Source organism: Canis aureus, chromosome X (assembly GCF_053574225.1).
Source record: "Canis aureus isolate CA01 chromosome X, VMU_Caureus_v.1.0, whole genome shotgun sequence".
Taxonomy (NCBI): Eukaryota; Metazoa; Chordata; class Mammalia; order Carnivora; family Canidae; genus Canis; species Canis aureus.
This window is the reverse complement of record NC_135649.1, coordinates 43,048,310-43,058,911: the sequence shown is the minus strand read 5'-3', so window position 1 is coordinate 43,058,911 and position 10,602 is coordinate 43,048,310. Positions and strand designations below refer to the sequence as shown.

Genomic DNA, 10,602 nt, shown 5'->3' with positions numbered 1-10,602 from the left:
GGCAGTATTGGATATGTTCTATTCTCATTGTGATGGTTTCATGTATATAAACATATGTCAGGACTTAGTAAATTGTGTACTTCCAACATGTGTACTTTATTGTAGGTCACTTATTCTTCAATATAGCTATTTTAAAAGATTATAAAAATCACACTAATTTCATTTATTTTATTATTTTTTTAATAAATTAATTTTTTATTGGTGTTCAATTTACCAACATACAGAATAACACCCAGTGCTCAGGGATCCCTGGGTGGCGCAGTGGTTTGGTGCCTGTCTTTGGCGCAGGGCATGATCCTGGAGACCCGGGATCGAATCCCACATCAGGCTCCCGGTGCATGGAGCCTGCTTCTCCCTCTGCCTGTGTCATTTAAAAAGTCACACATGAAAGGAAACATGTGTATAATTTCATTATACAAAGTTTGATACCATGAAAATGTTCTCATTTATTTAAAAATCAGAAGGAAAACTGAAATTTAGGTCAAAGAAAATACTTTAATATATAATATTAATACATTTCACTTTATAGTAATAAGCCATAAAATATGATTTTTGATCTTTTTTTTTATGAAGGAAGGGACCACCAACACAAAAGTGCCTAAGGCCCATGACAATGATAACACATCCCTGTCATCAGGGAATTTTATTTACAAGGTCATGATAATATAAACATTGCTTACTGGTTGTCAACTTTTTGAGTCCACCTATGAACAAAGCACAGGAGGTGTTATCAGAGTTATAAACGACAATGTCAATGCCATAGACCTTGACAATGTGTAAGTAGTTACACAGAAACCAGAGGTAGAAGAGCAGAAAGAGGTGTAGGGCACAGTACAGACTTGGATAGTTCCATTTTATGAAAGTGTGGAGTCAAAAGATGCTGTCTATGGTTGACAGAATAATATATAAGGGTTTGTCTACATTTTTCAATGTTCCAGAGGCAACTAGTACTCTAACTACAATACTATATACCTCTATTGGGAGGCATGGAAACATGGAAGTATGTGCATCATTGAGCACTGCATTCTCAACTATCATAGTAGAAATCCAGTAGATGGATATCTCATTTGATAAATCAAGAAAAGAGGACAGAGGGAAGTCATTTAGAAAAATGGAGCTCAAACATCAGAAGAATTAAAAAGAGAAATGTTAAAAGTGGAGGCTTTGTGGGACCGAAGGTGGGAAAAGTGGAGAAAAGGATTCTGCTCTTTTTTTACTACAAGTTTTTCCGTAGTGTTTGCTTTGTTTTAACCAGGTGTGTGTGTCCGGTTGATCAAAGTCAAATCCAAGTTCTCCCATCCCTGTTGTTCGCTAACTTGAGCACCATTTGCATCCTTCCCTGTACTCATCCCAACTTGTAATGACTTGAATTACATGTGTGGTGAGTCCCTTAAGGTCCTTCTCCCCATGAGACTGTAAGGTCCATGAGGACAAGAACAGTGTGTCTTTTTCCACAAGTGCATCCATCATTCCTGGCACAGAACGCAGCCCAGGGATCAGGGTGGTGCCACACATATATCATCTTGAGAACTCTACATTCAAAGTACTCTCCAAGCTTCCTCTCTTGGACCAGCTGGCAGTTGAGATGGAAAATGTCCTGTTGCAGAAAGGCAGGAATAAGGCCGAGGAATAAGAAGAGGGAGGGGCATCAGAGGACAAAGGACCTATAGCCAAATAGTAGTGTGCCCCCCACTTCCGCAAAAAGGGCTCCAAACCTTTCCTAGTGGGGACGTGAGGGGGGGTGGGAATCTGGTATGTGCTTATTCCTCCAGCACAGAAATCCTCTTAAAAAGAACATCAAAGACTGCCTTGAAGGGGAAAAGAAATTCTAAATAGGCCTCCTGCAAGGAGTTGAGAAAAGAAGAGCAGAGGGGATCTGAACCTCCAGCCAGCTGGGGAGGTGGCCTCTTCTCCGTTGGCCTGGGCCAGCCAGCGGAGGCTGGTTGATTCAGATGCGGTTGATTCAGTGGTCCGCCTCAGACAGCTCTGAAGAGTCTGAAGACTGCTTGGGGGCTGATCTCGTATGTAGACTATCTTGGGGCCACAACAGAGAGCCTGGGGCAGGGAGCAGAGGAAGCAGGCTGTTAGGATCTTACAGAGCCACTTCCCTAAGAGCCCCACAGGAGTGGGGGGTGGGGGAATGGTTTGGGCAGACCTGCTTACTCCTGATTAGATAAGGAAAGGTGACCTGTGAAGTGTCTGTCTCCTGACCTCGGCACCATACCTGCCCACTGGAAAGTCCCAGGTAGGGAGATTTTGAGGTTCAAACCAGACTGGAATTCCCTTGGCCTGGCCGGGCTTTCCTGGTGAAAATGTTCTTGTCCTGAGGGGAGCGAAAAGAGTGGGAAGAGGCCAATAAAAAATTATGGGTGATGCTTGTAGAGGGGGTGGGCTGAGGGCCAGAGGGTTCATAGGGTGGAGGCCCCTGCTTGGCGGGCCTAGAAACCTGGCACCTGAAATGGTTCCTCCTCCTTTCCAGGGAGGAAACAGTTTCAGGATTTCAGCTTCATCTACGGGGTGCTTGGAACCTCCCTCTGGCCTGATTCCAGGGTCTTGGTGAGTTGTCAAGAGGCACTGCATCACTCAGAATCCTTCTGGAATGAAGAAGGTCCAAGACAGGGGTTATTTGATGCATCCTGTACTATAGCTGTCTGTCGCTCAGTCTTTGGCAGATTTATTTATTTATTTTTTAAATTTTTATTTATTTATGATAATCACAGAGAGAGAGAGAGAGAGAGAGAGAGAGAGAGGCAGAGACACAGGCAGAGGGAGAAGCAGGCTCCATGCACCAGGAGCCCGACGTGGGATTCGATCCCGGGTCTCCAGGATCGCGCCCTGGGCCAAAGGCAGGCGCCAAACCGCTGCGCCACCCAGGGATCCCTATTTCAGGGGAAGGAAAGATTGGGAGTTGCAAGGAGAAAAATGAATATTGAGGCCATTTCTCATCAGTAGAAAGGACTTGGAGTGGAAAGTGTGAAAAATGGCCCTCCTGCTCTGGGCACACTTCTGGGGGCCTAGGGCAAAGGCAAGATGTGGTGTTCCTGCTCTTAGGGGGATAGAAAAAGCCAGTAGCAGCGCACAACTTGGGGCCGGGCTGGCAGCGCACACTGTCTTCACTACCACTAGCAATGGCTCGGGGACACAGGTAGTCATGGTCCTTAGAACACAGCTTCCCTGGATTCTTCAGCCCCCAAAGGTCCAGGGAGCAGCAGAGGCTACGTCACCTTAGACAGTGAGGAGTCCTGAGCCGAGGGCCTTGGTATATGCAGGAGAGTCACAGTCAAGCTCCGGTCCTTCCCCAACATCTAACTGGTTTCTTCCCAGCTCCTGCATGTGGCTTGGCTTTCTTTTCTCTGAGATGGTCACCAAATACCCAAAGAGAACTTTGCATTTGATACAACCTCGCTCTCCTGTCTCCAGAAGCAGTAGAATAGTTAAGGACACACTCTGGAGTCAGACCGCCAAAGTTTGCGGCCGGATTCTGCCATTTGTCAGCTCTGCACAGTTTGCTTACCTATTTTGTGCGAGCTTTTCTTCTCTAAAATGAGGGTGACAGCGGTATTTAACTCATGGAGTTGTTGTAAGGATTGAATGAGATAGGTAACGGGCCTGGCACCTGATTCAAGTTCACGAATGTTAGCCACTCTTATTTGGAATTGAAAGTCTTTTTCCCCCCTCTTATGCTCCCCTGCTCCTCCTCTCCCCCTAGCAAATTTCTCTATTCTTCTCCAGACAATGGGAGCCTTTTGGGGCTATGTTTCCTTAAAGAAGAGATTGCCCTTTGATCGTTTCCATCTCCTGTAGACCCCAGTCCTGGATAACCATTGCCTATCAGAATCAGAAAGGCCCTTCGTAAATCATCTGATTTATTCTATTCTTTTTGCACATGTCTAAAGTCAGAGCTAGAAAGACAAAGAGGCTTAATACCTGGTAAAGATCTACTATGGGAATTCCTCATCTTCCTAAATACCATCCTTCTATCCTAGTACAGTGGGCACACCCCTGTTAAATGAAGAGGTTTGTATACACTCGGAAATGGAGCTACAGTGTAATTGGTCTTGGAGACAGGTCCCTCTGGCCATGAACTTTGCCTGCAGGTCCTCACCTTAAAAGTAGATGAGAAACCAGTCCCCTCATCTTGGTGGAAGCTCAGTAAAGGATAATTAAAGGAAGAGCAAAACAAAGCAGTGTGTATCTCGGTGAGGCCTGGAAGGTAGAGGAAACCAGCTGGTTACTCAAGGCAGACTCAGTGTAGACCAGGGGTAGAAGATGAACAGGCTTTTCTGAGAGCTGGAACAAGATTGGGAATAGTTAGCAAATTAACAGTCCCAAATCAGGGAATCCTTGAAGCAAGACAGCACTGTATTGTGGGTCTTCACTGTGAGAAAGAGAGTGTACCTGTCCCCTTGGAAGGTCTTTTGGTGTAGAGAAAGGCATATATCATCTTTAGTTATGTATTGGTTCACTGAGAAGAGGTTTCCAGCAGATTAGAGGGTGCCATGCCCCTGAGGCTGTGCCCCTAAGAAGGCAGGAAGGAGGCCCAAACTGCTGAGTTTGGTGGCAATTTCCTCACCTTCAGTAAATGAGCAACACCCCAAGGTTGCCTTGCGACTTAGGACTGACTGTCAAATCCTTTCCAAAGCAAATACTAAATAGGATATGGTGAGATTCTAGGTGGGAAACCTTTAGTGACCTTCCATAAATTCTAGTACTGATGTGGATCTCGGTGTATTTGAATGGATAAAGGGAGGGAAGAGGGGAGGAGATAGAAAGAGGAGGAAAGGGGCAGGATATTACACAGGTGTTGGCATGTTAATAGTAGGAAACTAACCTTCCTTCTCTCCAACACTGATCTTATTGATGGGGCTCCTTTTCGGTCCCCAGTACACCAGCCCCCGTGGCAGCACTAGATACAACCTGAAACACTGTCTTTTCTAGGCTCTCGTGATGCCATACCTTCTGAGTTGACACCCTGCCTTGTGCTCCCTTGGTCTGCTTTGCTGACTTCTCATTCTCCAGATGTGCGAGCTGCTCGAGGGTTCAACCCCAAGGCCCCCTCCTTGCAAAATCAATTCATCTAGCCCTATGATCCTAAATAGCGTTAATAAGATGAACACCTCCTTATTTCTGTGTCTAGCACTCACCACCACCCCCCGAGCTCCAGACTTGTGGCTCTGCCACTTACCATGTGACTTTGACCGAGTTGTTGAACCTTTTCGCCTCCACTTCCTCTTCTCTAAAGTGGAACAATAATCCTACATGACCTCACAGAGTTGTTTGAGAATTAAATGATCATTGGATCATATTAATGTGTAAAGCACCTGGGACAGTACTTGGCACATGGTAAGCATCACTAAAGATTATTTATTTCTTATTATCATTATTATTTCTAACTGCCTACCTGGCAGCTCCTCTTGGGTATCTCAATAGGCATCTCAGACATAACAGCCAAAATGGAACTCCTGATTTCTATCCCCAAAATCACTCCTCTCCCACTTTCACTCATCTTTAGTAAATGGCACCACCAATGATCCAGTTGCTCAGGACAAATCTAAGTGTCATCCTTTTGTCATCATTTTACCTTATCTCTTACATCCAACCCTCCAACAGAGTTTGTCAAGTTTCCAAATATAGCCAGAACCTATCCACTTCTCTATTTCTACCACTCCCATCTTAGCCCCAACCAGCATCATCTCTCATGTGGATCCATCCTCCACACAGATGCCAATGATCTATTTAAGGCGGTTATTCAGATCATGTCACTCTCCTGTTTAAAACTGTTTAACAGCTTTCTGTTGGATTTAGGCTAGAATCCAAATCCTCTCATGGCCTGTAAGTCCCTCTGGGATCTGGCCTCTGCCTTGCTCTCCAAACTCATCTCCACATCCACCTGCCTTTTTAGGTTCTTAATTCACCCTAAGCCAGTTCAAGCTTCAGGGCATTTGCACTAGCTATGCTCTATACCTAGAATGTCCTTCCCCCAGATTCCCAGAGGACTGGCTCCTTTTATCACTCAGAAACCAGGTGAAATATCACAACATCACTTCCACAGAGAAGCATTTCTGGACTACTTAAATCTAAAGTAGCTTCCTCCACCACTGTTTTATTTTCTTCACAGCACTGATTGCTCTCTGAAAATATCTCGATTGTTCCTTTGTTGACTTTAGTCTCTCTCTCCCTTCTAGAATGTAAGTTTCAGGGGAGCGGAAATTTTGTCTGTCCTGTTCACCATCATATGCCAAGTGCATCACAAGGTCAAGGAATTTATTTTTTAAAGGGTTGCTTTGTTAAAATGGTGGTAAGACATACATAACATAAAACTTACCATTTTAAGTATTTCCAGGTTTATAGTTCAGTGGCATTAAGTACTTTTGCATTGTTTCCCAACCATTTACCACCATCCGTCTCCAGAACTCTTTTCCAGTCTTCCAAAACTGAAACTCTGTACCCAAAAAACAACTCCCCATTCTCTTCTTCCCTTAATCCCTGACAACCACCAATCTGGTCTCTGCCTCTGTGACTTTGTGCCTCACATAAGTGGAATCATACAATATTTGTCCTTTTGTGTCTGACTTATTTCAGTTAGCATAATGTCTGCAGGGTTTATCCATGCTGTAGCAGGTATCAGCATTAAGGCTGAGTAATATTCCATCATATATGTATACCATATTTTGTTTACGCGTTCATCTACCAACAAACATTTGCACTGTTTCCACCTTTTGGCTATTGCTGCTATGAACACAGGTGCGCAAATACCTGTTTAAGTCCCTCCTTTCAATTCTTTAGGGGGTATATACAACCAGAAGATAGAATTGCTGGATCTTCTGGTAATTTTATTTTTTTAGATTTATTTATTTATTTGTAGAGAGAAGAGAGAGAGTGTGCACATGTGCAAGAATTGAGGGGGGTGGCAGAGAGAGAGAATCTTCAGGCAGAATCCCTAATCCCTACATGGGGCTTGATCTCACCACCCTGAGATCATGACCCAAGCCAAAACCAAGAGTCTGCTGCCTAACCTACTGAGCCACCCAGGCACCTCCTCCTGGTAATTTTATGTTTAATTTTTTGAAGATTCACCATATCATTTTCCACGGCTGCCCCATCATTTTGCCTTTTCAGCAGTGGTGTATATAATGGTTCCAGGTTCTCCACACCCTAGTCAATGGTTGGCATTCTCTGTCATTGTTGTTATTTACAGTGGGCCATCATAATGGATAAAGTGGTATCCCATTGTGGTTTTTGATTTTAATTTCCCTAATGCCTGGTTATCGTGAGGAACTTTTCACGTACTTATTGGCCATTTATATGTCTTCTCTGGAGAAACAGCTATTAAAGTCATTTGCCTATTTTAAAACTCAGTTCTTTCCTCTTTAGATTTTGAGTTATAAGTGTTCTTTATATATTCTGGCTACTCATCCCTTATCAGATGCACGGTTTACACATTTTTTTCTCTCATTTCATGGGTTGCCTTTTCACTCTGGTAATCTTGTCTTTTGAAGCACAGCAGTTGTTGTTGTTTTTTAATTTTGAGGGAGACAGGATTGTTTTCTCAGAGCTAACAATTAGAGGAGGGACTGGGACTCAGCATGAGGTTTGATCTCAGGGTCCTAAGATCGGGCCCTGCATCTGGGCTCCCTGCTCAGTGAAGAGTCTCCTTGGGATTCTCTCTCTCTCTCCCCTCTGCACCTCTCCCCTCAAATAAATAATATATAAATCTTTTTAAAAATATGATGAGAAAAAGGCACAGGTGAGAAGGCTGATGTTCGGAGGAGTGCACTACACCAGCAGGTCTGAAAGGGTATCATGGCAGGGAGTCCTTGGCAATCCCAGGATGTCCTGAGGTCTCTGGAAACCCTGGGTATCTAAGGGCAAAAGAAGAGGGAATAATAATAGATAGCATTTGCTGAGAGCTTACTATGCACCGGGCACTGTGCTAATCACTATACATCCATAACCTCATTTAATTCTCCTGGCAGTTCTCTGAGGTGAGGATTATTATCAGCCCTAATTTATACTCAAGGAAGAGAAGATGCAGAAAGATTCAGCAATTTGCCCCAAGTCACACAGCTAGAAAGGGACAGAGCTGGGATTTGAACACAAGCAGTCTGGTTCCAGAGCCTGTGTTCTCATCCCTGGCCTTCTCTTCACTAAACTAGTAAAGGAGATATGGGTAGGGCATGAGAGACATTTTGGTTGTTAAAAATATGATGAAAAAGGGGCACCTGGGTGGCTCAGTCAGTTAAGTGTCTGACTCTTGGTTTCAGCTCAGGTCATGATCTCAGGGTCCCAAGATCGAGCCCCTCATCTGGGCTCCCTGGTCAGCCAAAAGTCTTCTTGGGATTCTCTCTCACTCTCCCTCTGCACCTCCCAAATAAATAAATAAATCTTTTTTTTAAGTATGACGAAAATAAATAAGTCACAGGTGATAGCTTAAAAGTATGCCTTGAAGAGCAAAGAGAAAGTAGTCAAGGGTGGTGCTTCTTATTTTATTTATTTTTTTTTTTGGGGTGGTGCTTTTTTATATTCTAGCTCCACAGAGATAGATTTTTCATTTATTTATTTTTAGAGAGAGCAAAAGTGGGAAGGGCAGAGGGAAAAGGAGAAAGAACCCCAAGCAGACTCTGTGCTCAATGCAGAGCCCGGGGGGGGGTGCTCAAACTTCAACCCTGAGATAACAATCCTAAGCAGAAACCAAGAGTCCAAAGCTCAACCTACTGGGCCACCCTAGCACCTCCACAAAGACAGTTTTACTCGTCAGGGTGGAATAGAGTGGTGGTGAAGTTCACATTTGGCTTAAAAAACCTGGGCGTGAATCCCAGTGTTGCCACTTACTACCTAGTGACCTTAGGCAAATTATTTCACTTCTCTGTGCCTCAGTTTCCTATCTGCAATCAAGGATCAAAACACTTACCTCGGAGAATGATTTTGAGGATTTTTAAAATTTTGTTTATTTATTCACAAGAGACACAAAGATAGAGGCAGAGACATAGGCAGAGGGAGAAGTAGGCTCCCCATGAGGAGCCCAATGTGGGATTCCATCCCACGACCCTGGGATCACACCCTGAGCTGAAGGCAGATGCTCAATCACTGAGCCACTCAGGTGTCCCTCATTTTGAGGATTTAATGAGAGGTTGATGTAACTAACCCGCATGGCACCATGCCTGGCACCTGGAAACGGCTCAGTAAATATAGGCTCTTGCTCCACAGCCAACGGGTGGTGTGGGCCTCTCCCCCATCTTCTTATTAAAGAGAAGATTTCCCAGGCCAGACTGGAGTAGTTGTATCTGAGTAAATTCATGGCCCATGAGTGGATAGGTGACTACAAGTGGTCTCTCCAGAGCAAAGAAAGAGACTTCCTTCCCTAAGGATGAGTTCCCACCATGCCTATTTGAGACTGAGGAAATGCAGTTTAGAACAGCCACCCTGTCCCAGCTTCCAGCTACCCAGGGGTTGGAAACTCAGAGGATCTAGCTAGGCAATCAAGAATTTTTTTGTTTGTTTGTTTTTTTCAGGTATGCCTTAGGGAATACAGTGGCTGGCTGGCTCCACGGCAGACACTGAAAACCCATCTGAGGGAGGGTCGTATGAAAGACAAACTTCTCTGACTTCCCAGTTGTTTTTTTTTTCCTGCTCTGGATTCATTAATTTCAGAGAAACTGAAGAAGGTCCAAGGAAGAACCATCAGAATGATTAATAAAAGCGAGCTACTGAATGGTGCTAGGACTTTCTAGTGAAGGACAAGAAAAAAGGATGGAGAGGGGGGAGGCTCAAGCCTCCTGAAAACAAAGCAGCCATCAGAGACTGCAGAACTCTGGGGCACTATGAGAATTGGAAGGCAGCCTGGACCCAGCTCTGCCCCCATACCCCCACCACCAGCCATCACCCAGCATTGGGCCAGGCCCTCTGGCAGATCAGAAGGAGCATAAAGCCTGGTCTATGCCCACAAAGATAAGGAGACAGGGCTATGCCCACAAAAGGACAAATTACAGTCAAAGCCAAGAATATAAGTGCTGTGACTGGCACTCGCTCTGCTCTGTGCCAAATGACTAGCATGGAGAGAAGCGCTCAGCTTTCCTAGGAGGATGGGACTCTCGCAGGTGATGGGGCTGAGGCCTCAGGGGAGGGACACGATTGGCTAAGCAGAGAGGAGGGAGAGCAGCACAGGCTGGGGAAACTACAAAATCAACATACAGAAGGCAGGATAGGAGTGGTGTCAGCCATGCTTTGGCGAGATGGACCTGTCTAGGCGGGTAGACTGGAGGTGAAGATAGGAAGACCAAAGCTCAGACTGAGACTTTAACCTCCTGCAGCTGCAGCAACTGAAAAGGTGCTCTATCGCTGACAGGGGCCAGGTCTCCGGACAAAGCCAGCCCAAGCCCAAGCTTCTCTCTAAAAGACGCAGTCTGGTTCCACACTCTGAGACCACAGCCTTAGTTCTCACAGGCTTGCCAAGCCCATGGGGCTGGTCACTATTCAAAGCACATCTCAGCAAGCTTAGGCCCATACCAAGGACAGATTTCTGAGCAGATGATATCTCTGTTATAAATAGAGAATTTGACTCCAGGTGGGAAATTCAATTTGTGGAAGCAGATGAAATCTTCT

The 10,602-nt window shown here is 45.0% G+C and overlaps 2 long non-coding RNA genes across 2 annotated transcripts in view; both read right to left on the bottom strand.

Moving 5' to 3' along the window:
* Positions 1 to 475: 475 nt before the first annotated feature.
* Positions 476 to 2,606, bottom strand: LOC144308393 (uncharacterized). Its single transcript, XR_013374853.1, has 3 exons — positions 2,454 to 2,606; positions 2,225 to 2,323; positions 476 to 1,597 (listed from the first exon to the last, which is right to left on the bottom strand). It is a non-coding gene; the product is annotated as an uncharacterized LOC144308393 (long non-coding RNA).
* An 805-nt stretch (positions 2,607 to 3,411) lies between these two features.
* LOC144309181 (uncharacterized) overlaps positions 3,412 to 10,602 on the bottom strand; it is a 43,611-nt gene continuing 36,420 nt past the window's right edge. The window contains exon 3 of the long non-coding RNA XR_013375260.1: positions 3,412 to 7,862. This is a non-coding gene — a long non-coding RNA (uncharacterized LOC144309181). The remainder of the gene's footprint in view (positions 7,863 to 10,602) is intronic.